Source organism: Scophthalmus maximus, chromosome 20, assembly GCF_022379125.1.
Source record: "Scophthalmus maximus strain ysfricsl-2021 chromosome 20, ASM2237912v1, whole genome shotgun sequence".
NCBI lineage: Eukaryota > Metazoa > Chordata > Actinopteri > Pleuronectiformes > Scophthalmidae > Scophthalmus > Scophthalmus maximus.
Window position 1 is genome coordinate 16997856 of NC_061534.1, and position 18642 is coordinate 17016497.

The 18642-nt window shown below is 42.4% G+C and overlaps 1 protein-coding gene across 2 annotated transcripts in view; it reads right to left on the reverse strand.

Moving 5' to 3' along the window:
* znf385d (zinc finger protein 385D) overlaps window positions 1–18642 on the reverse strand; it is a 68010-nt gene that overhangs the window by 35697 nt on the left and 13671 nt on the right. The gene's annotated exons all lie outside the window — the stretch shown is intronic.

The following is an 18642-nucleotide window of genomic DNA, read 5'->3' on the forward strand; positions in this document are numbered from 1 at the left end:
TTAATCCACACAAAGATGCTCTGATGTTGTTTTCTGTGGACACCGTTCAGCTTAACGAAGCCCGTTTTCATTTTTCTGGGTTTTAGAAGAAGCCTATGAATGTGCAGAGTTAGAAATAGTGTTTTGAGATATTAACAAGAGGAACAAAAACAGACATTTAAAAAAACTGGTCTTTATTCAGATATGATACACATCTGTCTTAAATGAGGAATAGTTTTCACAATCACGACTGACATGGTAATTCTGATTATTTGATTGATTTTTCTCAGGAGTAATCCTCCGTTTGAATGTTTAAATTGTGCTTTACTTTAGTAAATACAATATAATCTAAATGGACCAATTTAATAATTAGACTTATAAGATTATTAGGTACAATTGTGTTTAGTTATTGTTGAAACTGTGTCAGAGAGAAGTTGATTTAATTCTCGGGTCAGTAATAAAGGTGTTTCTGGGCTCATTGTGAGCCACACTGGCCTCAGGCAGGAGGTAAAAATAAGGCAAAAGGACTGAAGCAGGGAGGGAAGTAATCAGGTACAGGTGACAGCAATGGATGGACTGCTGCAGCAGCTTGGCAACAAAGACAATCCCATATTGACTGGCTGAAAACAGGTCTCTGTGTTTACACTGGGGGTGCATCCTTAACTGCATCCACGTTTCCCTGTCTTGCGTTTTTCCCTTGCATTCCTCCCACGGAAGACGTGAGGAGAGATTCAAGGAGAAGATGTGAAGAGAGAGGACAAGAGAAATGAAATGTTTTTCAAAAACGAAAACGTCCCATCCTCTGAACTGTCATCTGCAGTGACGTCTGTTTCTGATGATGCCAGCGCAACGGAATCAGCTGTCACTGACTTTTGATGGCTTAAAACAGCTTACTGTATTCATACTGTGCCGCTTAGATCAGTCAAACCACTGTGTAAGTGGACCTTAATGCTCACAGACTTAAAGTTTATTGATTGATATTTGCTTTGCAGATTCATTAGCTTACAATTCAGGTTGCAATTAGAATCTCTTCTAATTCGTGGTAATGATTTGTTAGCCCAAATTTGTGGAAAGTGGGAAAAAAAAGGTTCCACTTAAACTGTAATTTCTGGGGGGAAAAGTAAAAGATATAAAACAAATTTCTCTAATGCAGTTTAATTTATTGATTAAATGTAGTGTAATATGCAATTTCAGATCCAGGCAAATTAGCTGCAGTGTTCAATTACATGTTGACATATTTCCAATAAAAGGGTTTGCCGATGTGATAAAGGACATCAGAAACCCAGTCATGACGCTTCAGGCTGACCCCGTGTAACAACTTGGACAAAGTATGACCTGGCTCAGAGGAATGAATAGTGGAAGACTGTGTTCATAAAACAATAAAGACAAACGGACAAGAGCGGAGAGCAGCGAGAGACCGAGTTTAAAAATCTGACAAGGGGAAAACTGGAACTAAAGCTCAGTTAATGCAGGCTGAACACAAACATACTGTCAAAGAGATATATAGAACCAGGTTCCAGTGAGGAAACATGACATGGGTCTGAAGATGAGAGAAGAGAAGATGAAGCCCTGGACTGAGAGACTCTGGCACATGTAATGAGGTTGAGAAGAAGAAGGGGGCACTGAATGAAAAGCTAAAACGGGTTCTGACTAAGAGGATGAGTCATGGTTCAGGTTCAGACAAAGAAGCTAAGACACATGTAGGCTCAAGCACAAAATAAGTTTAAGGCTGAGACTCCAAAGTTTAGGTTTAGACGCTGGGACAGATTTGGGCTCAGAAAGTGATACCGGTTCAGGTTTTGACAAAGGAGAAAAGTTCAGGCTCAGAAACATGAACTCGGGATCAGACACAGAAACAGTTTGAGTCAAATTCAAGCTGAGAAACAAAGATGTGTTCAAAATCAGGGCCAGTATTCTGTATCAGAACTTGTTGGTATTTAAATTGTTTTTAAAAAACCCTTCCCCAAATCCAACACCATATGGGTTCACTCCTCCATTAATGAATTCAACTATTCTGTGTACAAAATTTTAAATATTTAATGTCTAGAGGTGATTGGAATGGATTGCTGGAGTTACACTATGTGCTCTCAATATGGTTTCACATCATATTTAATAAAAAGCTTGTTGTCATTGGTTTTAAAAAAAGGGAAGCACACTAATATTCCTCTTAGTTTACTTAGGTATAGATATTGTTTGAGTGTGCAGTGATTCACAAATATATAAGTATTTATTTAAATGCTCCGGTATGTTTTTCTACTGTCTTTTATCACTCCCGTCTTTTCACCATAGGTCTGAAGTAAAATATGATGTATCCATTATGTTTAAAAGGTTCAGTTTTCAGAGATTGGCTCCAGTGAATAATTTCTAGCAAAATTAACGCACTTGGCTCTATAATCCAAATAAAACTTTATTCTCGCGGCAAAGTAACAGTGGAAGTTGAGCTGTCTGTGAAAGGAGGCAGTCTCACATGAATCACAGAGTGTTTATGTTTACAGCAACGCACTGTATCACTAAGTAGTCCTTGGTGGGTGATTTCAGGCACTTATGAACGGGTTCTCACCATAAAAGAGTTTGAGGAATGACATTGTTTTTCAGCACTGCAGCAAATTCATTGGGGTACTCCTGATGGGAATATCTGGGAAACCCAGACAAAGAGCTAATCTGCTGGGGACGATTATTATCTGGGGTTAACACAACCAAGGTATGGTCCATCTGGTGATCAAAATGACATGATCTGCCCAAAATTACGACACAGATGCCAACCGCTCATGTTTTGAGATGATTCATTCTCAAAGTATCCATCAGCAAAATACAAACTGTATGTTGTAAGAGAAAGCAAAAAAACAGGACATCAGTTCCAAACCATAGGAAAAAGGGCATCTGGGAATCTATCCTTCACCATCTGACTGCGACTTCATCCTGTTGACCACTGAAGTGGCCCTGAGAGCTTGAGCCTTTGGCATCTTCTTTTTCTGTTGTTTCCTCAAACCCAGGAAGTGTCCGACTCTCTTTTGCGTGGGTTTTGGGATCAGGGAGAGCATTCATCAGTTCCATACCTTTGGCGGTCCTCTTTGCATGAAGTTCTGACACTCTCCAGTTCTTCTCGGAGAATCTATGTTTTCTCCCTCTCCACCTGGAGCTCCTCCGCCATCTTTTGTCTGAGGGCAACCCGCTCATCCCTCAGGTTTTGCCACCAGAGCTGCTCTTGTGACACTCTTTCTTTTAGAGACTTGACTGCCATGTCAAGCTCACGTCGACGGTCAGCAGCCCACTCCATCAATATGACGATATCCTCCTCAGGTCTTTGGCTGTCCTCTTGGTGCAAAGTTCTGACACACTCCAGTTCTTCTTAGAGAATCACATTTTCCCCCTCTCCACCTGGAGCTCCTCTGCCGTCCTTTGTCTAAGGAGTGTCATGTTCATCCCTCAGGTTTAGCAGCAAGAGCCGGTCTTTTGACACTGTCAATGTCCTTGAGAGTCTTGATGTCCTATAGTCTAGAAGCTGAAGATTGTCAGCTCGCTGCCTCACTGTGAGGATTTCCGCTTCAGCCCTTTGTCTGTGCTCTTGGCATGAGGTTCTTAACACTCTTCAGTTCTTCTTGGAGAATCTGCTTGTTCTCCTTCTCTATCTGCTTGTTCTCCTTCTCTGCCTGGAGCTCCTCTGCCATCTTTTGACTGAGGGCGTCCAGTTAATCCCTCAGTTTTTGCAGCAAGCGCTGGTCTTTCACATCATCTGTGTTAGAATCGACTTCCATGATGTCATGATTTCATTCCTTTGACTGTCCTCTTGGTTGGAAGCTCTGCTGCTCTTAAGTTCTGCTTGGAGATTCAGTTTTTTCTCCCTCTCTACCTGCAGCTGCTCTGTCATCTTCTGGCGCAGGTGTCCCCCTCAGCTGTCGGGTTTTGGTCCAAGAGAAGGTTCTGTGACACCTGTTCTCTGCGAGACTGAATTTCCTTGTCAAGCTCACACTTACACTTCATTGGTCTGCTGTGTGTCTGTCATGTAGTCGGTTACCCTAACACTACCGCAGAACATCATACCAAGAGCTCAGACAAAGTGTGTTCTGGCTGATGTTTTGCTGACGGTTTTTCCTCCACAGCTTCTGGGTGGCAGTCATTGTGCTCTCTTTAGAAATGTCTTTGTTCCAACCTCAGACCTCTTTTGGATTTTCTTTTTTAGGGGCAAGGTGGAATTAAGTTTAAAAGTAACATTGATGTGTAAAGCGGTTAGTTACTTAGCAGATATCTGATCTGATAGCGTTCTCTTCCTCACAGGGGTTTGGCACTTGCTGAATAGATACGATTTGAAGAGAATCAAGAGTTTAGTAAATGGAATGATTTAATGATTTAACTGGAGAGCTGCCGTCTAATATGCATTAGAGAGGTGATGATGTCACCATGGTCTGCCTTTTAAGTCTTGAGTCCTCTGAAGTTAGTTTCATCTTGATGATTCTGTTTCTTCTTCTACTGATTTTCTTTTGCTTGTTTACATTCAAAATTTGAGATTCAAATGTAAACACGGGTGCTGCCCCACTCTCAACATTGAAAACAGATTTAGAACCTGTTATTGATCTCCAATTGATTCACAGGCTGAAAACAATTTCATACTGCAGCAGTGTATTTATGAAGGACGAATGCAGTGCCTGATCAAATCCTGTCCATGTGAATAAGCGGCGGCCTCTGCACATTGAAAACATGAATTTCAATTTCCTTATATATATATATATATATATATACACACACACTTACAATATCTTGTGCACCTGGCTACAAGCCAAGTTTCCCACTGAGATAATGAACTTTCACAATGAAATTTATTGAATATATGAAATAACTGCAGTACTGTGAAAAAATGTATTAGATCGATGCTACAGCTGCATTAAATCAATTTTTTTCCATAGATATCAGGATTATTCACAGTCGCAAAAATACTTGTTTTGGGCATGTGATTTTCGAGCAAAGGCCTGAAAAAGGGCCTAGGGAGTAGGATGTTAATTATACATTATTTGAGTTACAGTGCACTCATTTTGCTGACACTTTTTGTCCAAGTGTTTTTCGACACATATCGAGGTAGGCAGGTAGCATTAAGGGCTCACACTGGAGTTAAGCCATGCCCTTCTTCCACAGTCAGCGGTGTAACCCACTGAGCTATACCAGCTGCTCAACCAATTGGTTAGCTTTGTTTGGCTCCCAATGTACTTCAGAAGAAATTTAATTCAGTGGCAGCATGAATGCACTCAGGGTCAACTGACAGGTTCAAACAACCACATGCACAAGTTGGATACTCTTATGTTAAAAAATCTCAAAACCGCATGAATATTTGTAGTTATCCTGACATGACACCTTAATGTACAGGAAGAAGAGAGTATATATGCTAATAAAAGCTTTTAGAGCTTTGGCAGTTCGACCTTTCACACCCACACCGGTTGGAAAAAAATGAGGTACATTATCAGCTTTTAACAGAAAACACATTTACAGAGAATGTTTCAGTAAAATAAACGGCCTGAGCAGAGCTGAGCATTTTAAAGTGGATGAAGTCAGGAAGAGAACTCTAGAATATCAGAGGTGCTGCTATCAGATACCAGAGTTCATATCACTTTCATATTAACCACATCTGTTCTTTGTTTTACTGATTCATATGCTATGCACAATCAGCATTACGAAACACTTTGCGCCAAATGTGTAGGCAATGTCAAGGAGGCAGAGGCAAATGATGTTCACTTCTTCAAGTGCGATGCACTCGGTAATACGCAGTGAAATGTGCAGCCTGGCAAAGATGCAGCCTTTCACCCTGAAAACACTCAAAGATTTGCATGATGTTAGCCGAGCGGGGGCTCTCCGCTGCCTTTTGGCCTGACGGGCTTTGTTGCTGAGTTGGAAAGAGACGACGAGTGTTATGCAACGGTCTGCTTTTCTACTGTAAATCTCACCCAAGTTTTTTGGAAGCGAGAGGAGGATGACACATGGGGTTGGCCATGCAGGCTCGCTGGCAGGGGTAGCACTACAGCAGAGAACCAGACACACTGCAGCCTGCTGGGAAACTGGGGCCTGAGCTCTGGAAAGCTCACGCCAGTTAAAAAACATCTGGGCCACGGGAGAATGGATGACCTCTTGCTAGAAACACGCATTGGGCTCAGCAACATGTTATTTCTCCCTCACTCTGTTGCGAATGCTGTGAAATGAATCCATAGTGATGGGACCACAAGAAATGACACCATTCTCCAAAATGATCAGAAGACATATTAGTACTTATTCGTGGAAACATCATTAATCACTGGGTCTAAAGTGCTGAAAGAGGGACTGAAAACCCTCCGCCTGAATTTATTCCACTGTGCTATTCGTGGCTGCTAATTTACCCACAATTCAGCGCCAAAATTCCACCACCTCCTGTGCATCTTTAAGAAAATCCCCCTGTCATGTAGCATTTCACTCCCCCCCCTGCACTGAAACACGATGTGTTCAGGCCTCGTCTGCAGAGAGCAGCTGCGGCGCCAGGGACGTGTTATTCCCCGAGCTCTGCTGCCATCAGCCACCCACTGAGTCACACACTCTACATGGGCCGAGCTTGCCAGGGACGGAAATGTTGCCGGGGCAAATGTACCGCGACACACATATCATTCACACGCAAACACACAATACCTACACCCACACGCGCCAAAGCACATCATACGTGCCCATTTTTAGGCCTGCAGTGTCTCAGGCTGCAGCACATTTCAGTGTCATCTTTCAAATCAGTTCCTAAGGCTGTGATATGCAATTTTTCTTCCCCCCTGAGTCGGTCGAGCTCCGGCACCAACACTTGTCAATCATCCTGATGAGCTGTCTGCTGAGAAACCGAAACCGTAAAGCCGCCGCACACAATCAGTTTGCTGTGCTGCTGAGCAGGTCTTGTACTCACGTAAACAGCGGAAACAGAATCAAAAAAACACATTTCTGGTAAATAATGAGGGTTTAAGATCTTATGGACAGACTCAACGACACAGGCTAATGTATGATCAATACTTTAATGTAGCAAAATGCTGCCATTGAATAGCTTCCAGTGTCTCTACCTGTCTACTTCTTAGAGAAGTTCTTTATTTTTGTTTATCTCACTATTCACAATTTACTTTTTTTTTAACTTTTCTTAAGATTCGCCTCCTTTTTTATAAGACATAAGAGGCTTTATTATTTAAAAAAAATGTTGGTAGCTCTTAGAGACACCAGCAGCAATATTAAGTACATTATAAGAAAGAAAAATCAAGAACATTTACAAAATTAAAAGAATAAATATATGTATTTAAATGTTTTAAGAGATATATACAACATGTACAACATGTGATGGTACCACCAGCGCAGTGTAAACAATAAAACAACCATAATTTTTTCTTACCATTTAATAATGAATTGTATTATTGAAAACGTAAATCAACACATGAAGTAGAGAAGGCAAATCTATTTCTTGTGTCCCCCCGCTTTGTGTCTGTCTCCTTTCACTCGTCTCTGGGTTCTTAGATTCCCACTGTCGTGTCTTCGTCAGGGCGAGACGTCAGCAGCGTGTCGACAGCGAGGGAGAATAAGCAGGTCATTTGCCGGACACTATCTGACAGCCCACAGAAGGCGCGTCTGTCTCAGAGCTCAGCAGGGCAGCCGCCGCTGACTCTCCCTCACTCTGCATTGCTGGATAATGTGACAGGACAGGACCGCAGTGGGTTAAGATGGTCGAGTCGAGGCCGGCTGACGTTTACAGCAGGCGACTGATCAAAAGGGACACAAACACACCCTGAGTTCTCTCGCGCACAAGGCTTCACATGCCAAACCCTCTGTGATGTGGGTCTGAGTGTGACAGGAGCAGTTGGTGTCAAACGAAATAAGCTGGATCTTAAATACACAGCGAAGCATCAAATAATCAATTATGTGACATTTTGGTTTAATTCGTCCGTCTGACCAAGCTTTAAGGAGATTACAATCGCTCTGAAGGAGCAGGAAATTCCACGTTTGCTGCCCTAGTGCATGAAAGGACCAAACCGCTGGGGGCCGATTAATCAATTAATCAGTACCATTCATGGGATTCATTGTTTGATTTGTTGGAACGAACACACCCAGTGACTTTAGGTTATTTATTTACCACTTAGATCAGTTTAAGAGATCATTCATTTTGAGGCACAAGTTTGCGCGATATTGACTCAGCAACAGTCAATCAATGAATCAAATAGTAGTCGATTCCTAAATAAATCGGCAACTATTTTGATAATAGATTAATTGATTCAATTCGTTTTTATGAAAAAGAAAGTCAAAATTCTCTGATTTCAGCCTCTTAAATGTGAATATTTTCTGGTTTCTTTGCTTCTCCGTGACAGTAAACAATTAATGGATAAAACAATCGCGGATTAATTGATAATGAAAATAATCGTTCGTTGCAGCCCTACACTAGACATATAAGATGAATGAAAACAGTTAACACGTGAACATGCCCTCCTAAAGAGTTATTGACGCGTGGATCCTGCTTCATCATTTAACACACAAGCTTTTCCACACTATCAACACTTTCACTATGCATGTGATTCAACATACATATTTGATGTGGTCAAACAAATTACACCCAGGGGCTTGGAGCTGTAAATCTGCTCTCTATGAATAAAACTGAAGGCAAACAATTCTGCTTTCTCAAACAGAAAAAAACAGAAACAAGTCCTCACACTTAAAAATGGGCAGAAATCCATCTACTGTTTAGATGAAGCCACTAAAACTGTTTCACTAAGGAGACTGAAGGATTGATAACAAGAAACCAGTGTTTCCCGCCGGAACCTGAAGGCTAAATAGTATTGCAGGACATTACGTTATCTCCTTTTGAGAGGCAGTTTTGCCCGATTTTTCAATGTTACTTTACACAGAGACACGGAGTAGTATACTACAACGCAATGAGCCTCAGCCACCTTTGCTGTGGAGAGGGAATTTTAAACGCTTGACTGTTGCAGTTGTGGGGGAAAAACAATGGTGGCTGAAGCGTTAATCCACAATTTATTAGTTACTTAAAATTGTAGCGGGCAACTTTAAGACATCAACCTCAAAGTTAAGCTTCACAGTTTTATGTCCGTGACTTTTTCGCAATAAGACTGACATTTTCTAACATGGTTGTTCATATTGAATTGATGATTAAAAAACCCCATGTGGATCAAAGTCATAGAAGTGAATCTCACATAACTTTGCCTATGGGAATTTTATTTTGGGACTTATACAGGGCACAATAAATAACTTTCATTCACACTTTTATCCAAAGTGAATAAGTGCATTTAATGTCAGAGGGGACAAATGACCTTTTACATTTTTTTGGTCATATTTAGAATTAATGAGATGCGGGGGAAAAAGGCAGGAAATAATGAGCCAAAGCTCATAAATATACTTCCACAATTAGGTCATTTATTTGCAGCAGTGGCTCTAACGGAGGCTTTATAATGCTATGTGTTGTAAAGGTGGATGTTATACTACTCTGAGTGTAGATTCCTCCAGAGAGAACATCCAACAGACGCCATAATGTATTATATAGAATGTATATGCTATATTTACAATATGTGCAAGACTGAGCCACACATTTTTTACACTGCGTCTTCTCTGCTCTTGGTCCCCAAGGTACCGAGGAATTTATAGTCTGTAAAAGGCCACAAGCTATTTTAAATATACATTCAGGTCCATCAAAACACATATAAGAGAGTGAATGATGGGACAATGAGGTCTATTTGCTCTATTCCCAGTCAGCCTCGCTTAGCATTAACTAAAGTGGGATGAATGATCTGTCAGATGTAATTCTCCCCTCTATGTGTCTCCCAATTACCTCTGCCACCTGACCCAGTCCGTTAGTTCATCATCAGCCGATGCCGTAGATTGTTGCCACAGTGGGAAGGACTTCAAGAAATTAGCAAGTCAAATCTGCGGGGCGAGGATTCACTGACTTAAAATGAGCGTGAACAGGCTTCCAGGTGTTAATAAAAACGTACACACACACACACACACACACACATACACACACACACTTTGACACAAGATGAAGGTGTGTGACCACCAATATCCACAACTGCGAGATTCCGAAAGTAAAAGCCAAACGTTAAGTCTCCAAAGCCAGTGTGCAAAATTCTTAGGGAGACCTGAACCAGTCAAAACATAATATTATCGGACAAGTTTAAAATACAACTTAATACATCAATAATAATTAATTGAAACGTCAAGCTAGGATTTTCCTTCCTAATTACACCTGAAACTTTACCATTACTCGATGGACACACCCACCTGATTATATATGCGAAAGGGGAAAAAATTTAATGTAGGAAAATAAAAAGTTAAGCAAAGAAGGAAAGAAAAGGGAAAATAACTGAACCTGTCATTCAACTTATCAACTGATTGGTGATTGGTTCTTTTCTTTAACTAATTTCGATAAAAGGGAAAAAAATGTCTGACATTTTTCCTGTAATTAGTACCAACGCCACAAGTCACTCCTTCCAGGAAACCTTCAAGGAAGTATTGTACAGTAGATAAATGAAGCGTTACTGTAAGATCTTGTGAGCATTTTACTCCCTGTTATGTGTTCAATCAAATCAAGCTGTATCTAACTGGTAAGTTATTTGCATATAATGGAACCTGTTGTCTTAACAGAGGCCCTCCCAGTGTAAGACACTGGCACACAAGTCACTAGTTGTAGGATTATTCAGCTAACCTTACGGTGGTGTGAATCCGCGCTAGTTATGTTCATGCGTACGCGTGCGTTAAAAGCCCTGTGATGCTGGAGCCAACTACGCTCTGCTGTCATGCCCATGAGGAATCGGACCTCAGCCTGCTGCTCCTCGCGTCTCCTGGTGTTTTCGTCCGCGCCACTCCCTGCCCGCCTGCCGGCTCGGTTTAAGTTTAAGTCGCATTAAAGCTTGTTACCAACCGTCCGCCTACGTCTGCGTCTGCATTTTGGGAGTCCACTTTCTAAAACGAAAACATAACAAGTAACGGAGGATTTGCCTCTTTTGGGCGGGATTTGTGTACATTTCATGTTCACCTTGCTCTAAGTTATTACTATAGCACTCATAAATGCATCAGAACCATTTTTGTGTCTTTGGGTTTTGATGTGTACTTTTATTTTTAATGTTTCTCAGTTTAAGTATCTGTTTCTGTTTTTAAATGAAATGTGGAAAACAACTCGTATGCTCAGTGTATGGAAGTGACAATAAATCAGATTCTTATACTGCTCCATACAATACGCTGTATTTAATTGGACGTGATATTCTTACGTGTGTAGTAATGAGCAGTGTAATGGGTATAATGGCTCTAACAGACACATATACACATATAGTTGACAGAAGGCAAAAGAGAGGAGAGGTGCTGAGATGTTGAGTGCTTCACGGAACAGGAAAAGCCACACTGCACTTTGAATTTAATTCCTACATTCTGCTTATAATTCCAAACCCTTCTTCCATTTTCTAATGGCTTCGACTGGGTTTCTCAAAAGATCTACTTGATCCTCCTCAAAATTCTTTCGTTTACATTTACTCGGGCTTTTATCCACAGCGACTTATAAGCTTCAATACAGTTGGAGACCTTGAAGTAAATACTAAGAGCTAAATCTGTTCTTGCTTCTCGAAGCCTTTGGGGAATAGTCTGTTTCCACTGGATGATTATACTTGTTTATCTGCTCTTTCCTTTGGGTGGAGGTTTTTAAGACTGAGCGAAATGTCTAAGACTTTAAGGTAACTGTATTCAGCTTTTGTGTTTCTCTTTATTCCTCAAGTGCAATTAGTTAACGGGGAATAATGGAGAGCCACGACCGAGCTGAAGCTTCTTCATATTTTCTTTTTTAAAGCAAGGTTGCTCAGTGAAAGGAATGACCCTGAGAATGAAGGTGAGGGGAAATTTGGAAATGAAAAGAAAGGCAGCGCATGGGGTCAAATGGATGTTTTTATTGTGAGCAAGGTTAAGTATTGCACTATTATTCGCTCTCCGTCTCCTTATTATATTCCTTCTTTGTCTTTATTTCACCGTGAACAAGTTCTCCACCCCCACACAACCTTCTTCCCGCTCCAGACATCACTTCTCGTTCGACTCCTTATATTCATTTATTTCTCCATTTTTCTCTCACCCAGACTCTCTTTTTTGTGGACCAGGTATGAATGTTCCCTCTACATTTCCCAGTTGCTCTTCACCGCTGACCCCTCTCACACCACCGGGGCCCCATTGGGATGAAATATTGAACTGGGAAAACTCCCTCAAGGCGTTTGGCAGCCTCACCTTCTGTTCCCTTTCCAGAAAAGATGAAAGAATGTGCACCAGGTCCTCCTGTAACCTTAAAACCTCCTATTCAACCCCAACTAACTAACTACTAATTCCCAATGAGTGGATGTCAAGCATCGGCTACTCTTCCTGGTGTCTACACAAAACTAAAAACAACAAAAACATGACATTAGACATTTACTTCCAAAACAAACAACATTGATATTAAAATCTGAAAACTATTACGAAGACATCTCTCAATACCACTATGGCTTTTAAGAACAAACACATGAGTATCATCTGTAAAGGTGCAGATTCAGGAGGGATTACAGTGCAAACAGCCAATCAGAATATTCTAGCACAAAAGTCGCAAAACTGTACATCAACATAACTGGAGCTGTGCCACCTACCGAAAAGCCAGACTCCACCCACACGTTTTGATTGACGGGTGACCTCAGAGAGGAAGTTATGACAAAAGCACAGCATTAACAGTGAACCGCCCGAATACTTCTGCACATTTGCTCGAAAAATGAATGCGTTCAGCTTAACAAGCTTTGGAAAAGTGCAACGTTAAAGAACTCTGAAAATCTTTGTGCATATAAAGCACCGGCCATTGGCGCAGTTTAACCCAAGCGGATGGGGTTCGATTGTGTTTTTGCAAAATTCTCTCACTGGCTAATTTCTAATCCATCATTCTATCAAGCTGCTTCATCTACGCCCACAGGATGGAGAGGAGTGTCTCGCTCATGACAGGGTTCAATAAAAACGAAGATTAAACGATTTATCTTCTCATAATATTCCGCCATGAATATCAAACAAGGCTGATACCGTGGTAATGAGACGAGAGCCTGAGGTGCACGGCCATCTATTGGATTTCCAAAATCAATGTTCTCGGATGAAATGCATGAGCCACCTGCTAGCACTGAAACTTAACAATGCAAAGAATGCAACGTATTCCCTGTAACTTTCCCCACAGGCCCCTTGGGGCTCCACGTTTCTGATCCTGCTTTCACTTATGTTGCTATTCTTTAGCTTCACCTAATGTAAAGCTTGCCGTGCAAGCACGCTCTTCATCAACGCTCCCTGCTTCTCATTTATCCATTTGTACATATTAACACATATTTTCTACAACAGCCAAACGCTGTACTGCTAAATATGCACCACTCACACTCATGAGCTGCCTTTAGGGGGGCCTCCATTGTGGTTTTGTGCTCTCCCTAAACTGCACCACAGTGACACTTATTGCATTTTTCTCCACACACATTTTCCCAGGCAAAGCAGGAATTTAAACCACCAACTCTCAGCCCAGTTCCTTCAACGGCGAGGTGGCTGCCATCGCCTTACGAGGGCTTTGCGGCATGGATGATTTACGGCTGACCCTCGTTTGAGATCTCTTGTCACACAGGGGACATATTAATGCAAGATCATGGGGAGAAAATACAACTCATGCGAAAAAATACATATGAGAAAGCTTTACAGACGGGGGAGGCATGACTGCAGACAAACAGGGTGTGTGCGAAGACCTCAGACCACAAACACGTGGCTCTGTCAGCCCCAGGCCTTCTCATCAAAATTGTGATTTAGTCCTCGGAGTCCGTAACTCTTGTAAATCCCCAGGTCAACTTAGTCTCTGCGCAAAAAGACACTGTGGAACTCTCCCTCTGGGGCTGGTGTGATTTTCATTACGGAAACAATGGTGATGCAGGTGCAAACTGCTTGCACTCGTGCTCCAGCTGGTTCTGGTTTGACAGTGAAACATGGAAAAACCATGAGGCCTGCGCTCACGCACGCACGCACACTACAGGAGATTACGGAGGGATGGATGTCGGAGATGGAGCATGTTCGGCTCTGGGAAACCTAGCAGCGGTGGTCATTAAGGGTAATAACACTCGATTTACCAGGGTTCATATGTTTGCAATGAGCGGGTTGTTACAGTTTCATTGATATAAACATTTCATGGGGGCAGAAGCAATCTCAGGTTGAGTTAAACCTCAGTGGGCAAGGACAAACCACAAGTTTTCTGGCTAAGCAACACCAGACTCAGGCCTCCAGTGAAACAGGCTGCGAACATGAGATAGGAAGGGGATAAACACTGTAGTAAGACCCACAAATACACACACACACACACACACATCTGTTTTTTGCCTGTGAGAGGTCACAATCGACATTCTTCCCAAGGTCAAATGACTCGCAGGTAGTCACAGGTATTTCTCGCCTCCGGCACTGATCACCGACAGTGATGGAAACATGACACCCCTTCGGGCACACAAATCTCCGCCTCTTTTCCGGCACGATGCTCTGACGTAGGTCATGGGGAATGCGCAGGCTCGTTGCCTTGTGTCATCCCACAAATTCCATCCGTTTTTATTCAAAAAGCAGTTTGAAGATTGAAAGTCTGGAAGGCTGTGTGCACGTGAACCTTTTTAAGTAAAGCCTAGTGTATCTGAAATATATCTGATACTATTCAGGTCGATTCATTTTACTTCCACCCCCAGAATTGCCCCAAACTCTGACTCTGAGCATCATCACCTCGATCGCGCTTTGTCAGCATCGCGGTAATCTGTTCAACATTTTCCGGCCTCGCGTGCAACAACTGAAAGGACAGCGTTTCTAACAGACGCCGACTCCAGCGGCTCAGTTTTAAAGCAGCGCAATGACGTGACACATTCAATGAGCCTCAAACCTCGTACCTATGATCGAGCTCCAACGCTTTCATCACTGTTTACAAAAACCCAGCGACTCTCTGTGACCACAGCCCTCTTATGAACCGAAATCTGAAACACATTCTCAAATAGAGTAGTATTATCTGTTTTAAGATGACCAGATGGGCAGTTAAAGTTGACATATTTTTGTTATCAGCTCAAAGAACCCCAAAGCACAGGGCAACACCATCAAATAAGCAAGAAACAGATTGCTCAACTCTTTCATTTCCCGCTTACAACCAAGCCTCTGATGTGCAGGGGAGTGCGCCGAAACACAGGAGGGAAACAAATATATATCACTGTCCTTCTATTCACACCCCGGCGTTCATCAGTTATCACACGCCGGTTGACATTTCACTTAAGTCAAACACCCAGAGGAGCTTTGAGAGTTGTTAGCCTAACTGCAGCGCGCCGTCCCGGCAGGTTATTCAGACAATAAAGAGACACTTGGACTACGGCATCAGCTCGGCTTCGCCTGAAAAGCTGGCACTAAGCACCCGCGTAAAAAATAATCTCAAGCTCCCTGCTATTATCTCTGCATTCCACGGGAGAGGGAGCAGTGCGCTGGCAGCTATCCAGAGAGTGAAATATTATCGTGGGAGAACACATCAAGACGAGCTCGGCCAACATGAGGCCTCCACTCAGTTCGGGGGGTTAAAAAGCCCCAGAGCACGAGCTAAATGATAAGGGCCGCCGCGCTGCGCATTAGACAGACACTCGCTCCGCTCCACTCCACTCCAGCAGGTGTGACCCTGTGGAGGGAAGGCAGCTGGCACCGCGGTGGTCCCGCTCGCTCTCCGGCTTTGATCGTTCCCCGTCGTTTGTTTTGTGGGGCTTGCATGCTTCCCCCCCGGGAATACAATTTATAGAGTCCATTATACGTTTATGGGACACGTGTAAATCAAATAGCAGCCATGACTCACCCTTTGTTCTTCTCTTTTTATCATCATGCAGAGCATGCTTTGAGCACTCCTTTGTTATTTTAAAGTCAATAATTAAAAAGGAGAGGGTGAAGCTATAGAATGAGAACCACAGCTTCCCCCAATGTTTATTTTTTAAGTGTGAATTTCTGTTTCAATTTTAGATACGATTTTACGTTATTGTTGGATTTATCTCATAATTGTTTAGTGCCACAAGTCAGAACTCTGAAAAATTAAGCACATACAGCATATGTTTATTAGCAGCTTAGTGGGTTACACTGCTGACTTTGGTACATAAGGTCGGGAGGTTCGATTCCCGGTCCTGGTCAGGGCATGGCTAAATTCAGTGTGGACCCTTAAAGCTACCTGCCTACCTCTGATACGAATGAAAAACTGAAAAAATAATTGTAAATCGCCTAGGACAAAAGCATCAGCCATATGCATTATTGTAATGTGTATAGTGAAGGCAATAGGAGATTTTTTTGATAGTCTTGTAAGTTCAAATACAACGAATTTGCAATATCACATCTGTTAGGGACAGGTCTTTTACACAGATATAGATCAATTCATAGTAATGTGATGAGAAAGGGTTGTTAAATGAGGTATTTGGGCAGTTGACCAAGACGTAGAAACTGAACATATCACTAAAATATTCATAACATGCATTTTCTTCATTGCAGAATTAAACCTTTTATGGTTATGTTTGGCCGCTCACTGCACTTTGTTAAGGTTAAGAAAATATCGCAGTCTGGTTTTATGGGTTAGGGTTAGGGTTAGTGACAGTGACTCAAAACCCAACGTGTTTTCTTGACATTTAACTGCAATACGCCTGTCGTCCATTACCGGAGATGTCCCATGCTCCAGTGCAGTGCAAATGTTTCACTTCTTCATACTTCTTCTGATGTTTTTCCACCACAATTTTAACTGGGAAAACAATTTATTTATATATGAACATGGATTTCAAGAAGGTAGGGTTGCACATTAGCAATAATATGGATTTGTGTTTCTGGTAACCAGAAAATTGATTTACAATACTTTATCCTCTTCTTCTGACTATTTATTTATTTATGTCTCTTTACATTCACCAACTAATCACAGACTTTGCCGGACAGGAGGCATGCAGTGGATTCATTGCTTAAAAAAAAAAGAACTGCATGCTGGTGATAAGTGGGTTTTCCCTTTTCACATTACACATATACATTCAATCTGATGTTATTATTGATATATCGATTAGTACAGCTTAAATTCATGAGATGTATTTTTTGTCAGTTTGATACAGTGCCATCTCAGTCTCTATCTAAATGACTACATGAATACTGATGAGCATCAGCTTCCGTCACTGTGGAGAAGAATCAAAGCAGTTAACTCAGAATGGCTTGTTGCCATAGTTGCTGAATTCGACCCCCAAAAAACTGATTTAAACTGTTAAATGTGCTTTTATTTCTTTTTCATTTTCTGATAGATTGTTTCTTGCCCAAGATGCATCATGGGAGCTGTAGTTGACATTTCTCCTTACATTTATTTTGAATGTACACAGCCTTCTGCTTGGACAGATTTTTTTCAACACTTGGTCATCAGGATGCTACGTCCGTTGCTCACTGAGAAGGCGACGGAGGTATGGGTACAGGCTTTTGTCAGCTCACGCCGGGACTACTGTAACTCCCTCCTAGCTGGTCTGCCGGCATGCGCCATCCGACCTCTGCAGCAGATCCAGAATGCAGCGGTCCGGCCGGTCTTCAACCTACCCAAGTTCTCCCACACTACACCAATCCTCCACACCCTGCACTGGCTCCTGGCAGTCTCTCTCGAATCTGATTCAAGGCACTGGTACTCGCCTATACCGTGGTGCTGTGAATGGCTCAGGCCCTCCCTACATCCAGAAACATGGTCAAAGCTTACACCCCAGCTTATCCACTCCGCTCTGTTACTGCCAAACGGCTTGCTGACTCCCTCACTGCGAGGGGTGGGCAGCCACCGCTCAACTAAATCCCGTCAGTTTGCTGTTCTGGTTCCATGATGGTGGAACGAGCGCCCCATTGACATCAGGACAGCAGAAACCCGGCAAACTTCCCGTCGCAGACCTGTTAGTCCATGGATCATTGAAACAGAAAGAAAAAAATTGGATACATTTTTATGTAGGCCTACTCACATGATTCTTACACTTTTTAAATCTTATCTCTCGCCATTTGACTATTATTGATTATTACTCTTCATGGAAATAGCTTTGTGGCTCGCTTTACTGGAAGATGTGCCCATTCTCAATGCCGCATACAAACCTAGAAATATTGCCTATGGTAGTAGCAGCGGATGAGCTCACCAAAGCTGAACTGCTGAACCCTGCAGTTCAAAAGAACTCCTCTGACTTTATTAGTCACTGTTTTTTGTACTGTGTCGAGGAGCACATTTCCATCACAGCCATTGATGCTAACATTGACTTAGCAAGGCTGGGTACACATCGAAATGGACCGTGATGCTGTCTTGGGCGCAGACCGAGGCCCGCGTGTCACTGCTGCTGCAGGACCACAAAGCAATTTCCCAGCGTGCAGATCTGCGCGCGGAATCAATAAATCACATTCCTGATTACTCTGCAGGGGGAGATGGAGTTTGTATTGTTCCTCCAAGACCAATGTAGGCTCCGGGCAAGATACATCTTATTTTCAGGGCCAAAAAAAGACAACCCAAACACACACAAGCACCTCCTTGACTCGGCCCACCACTCAGTTGTCCCCCTTCCTCTCACTTCTCTCTTTCATTACACTCCAAAACTCACACATTCCTGATAAGCCCCCCCTTTTTTTCCTCTTCTATGGTATGCTCTA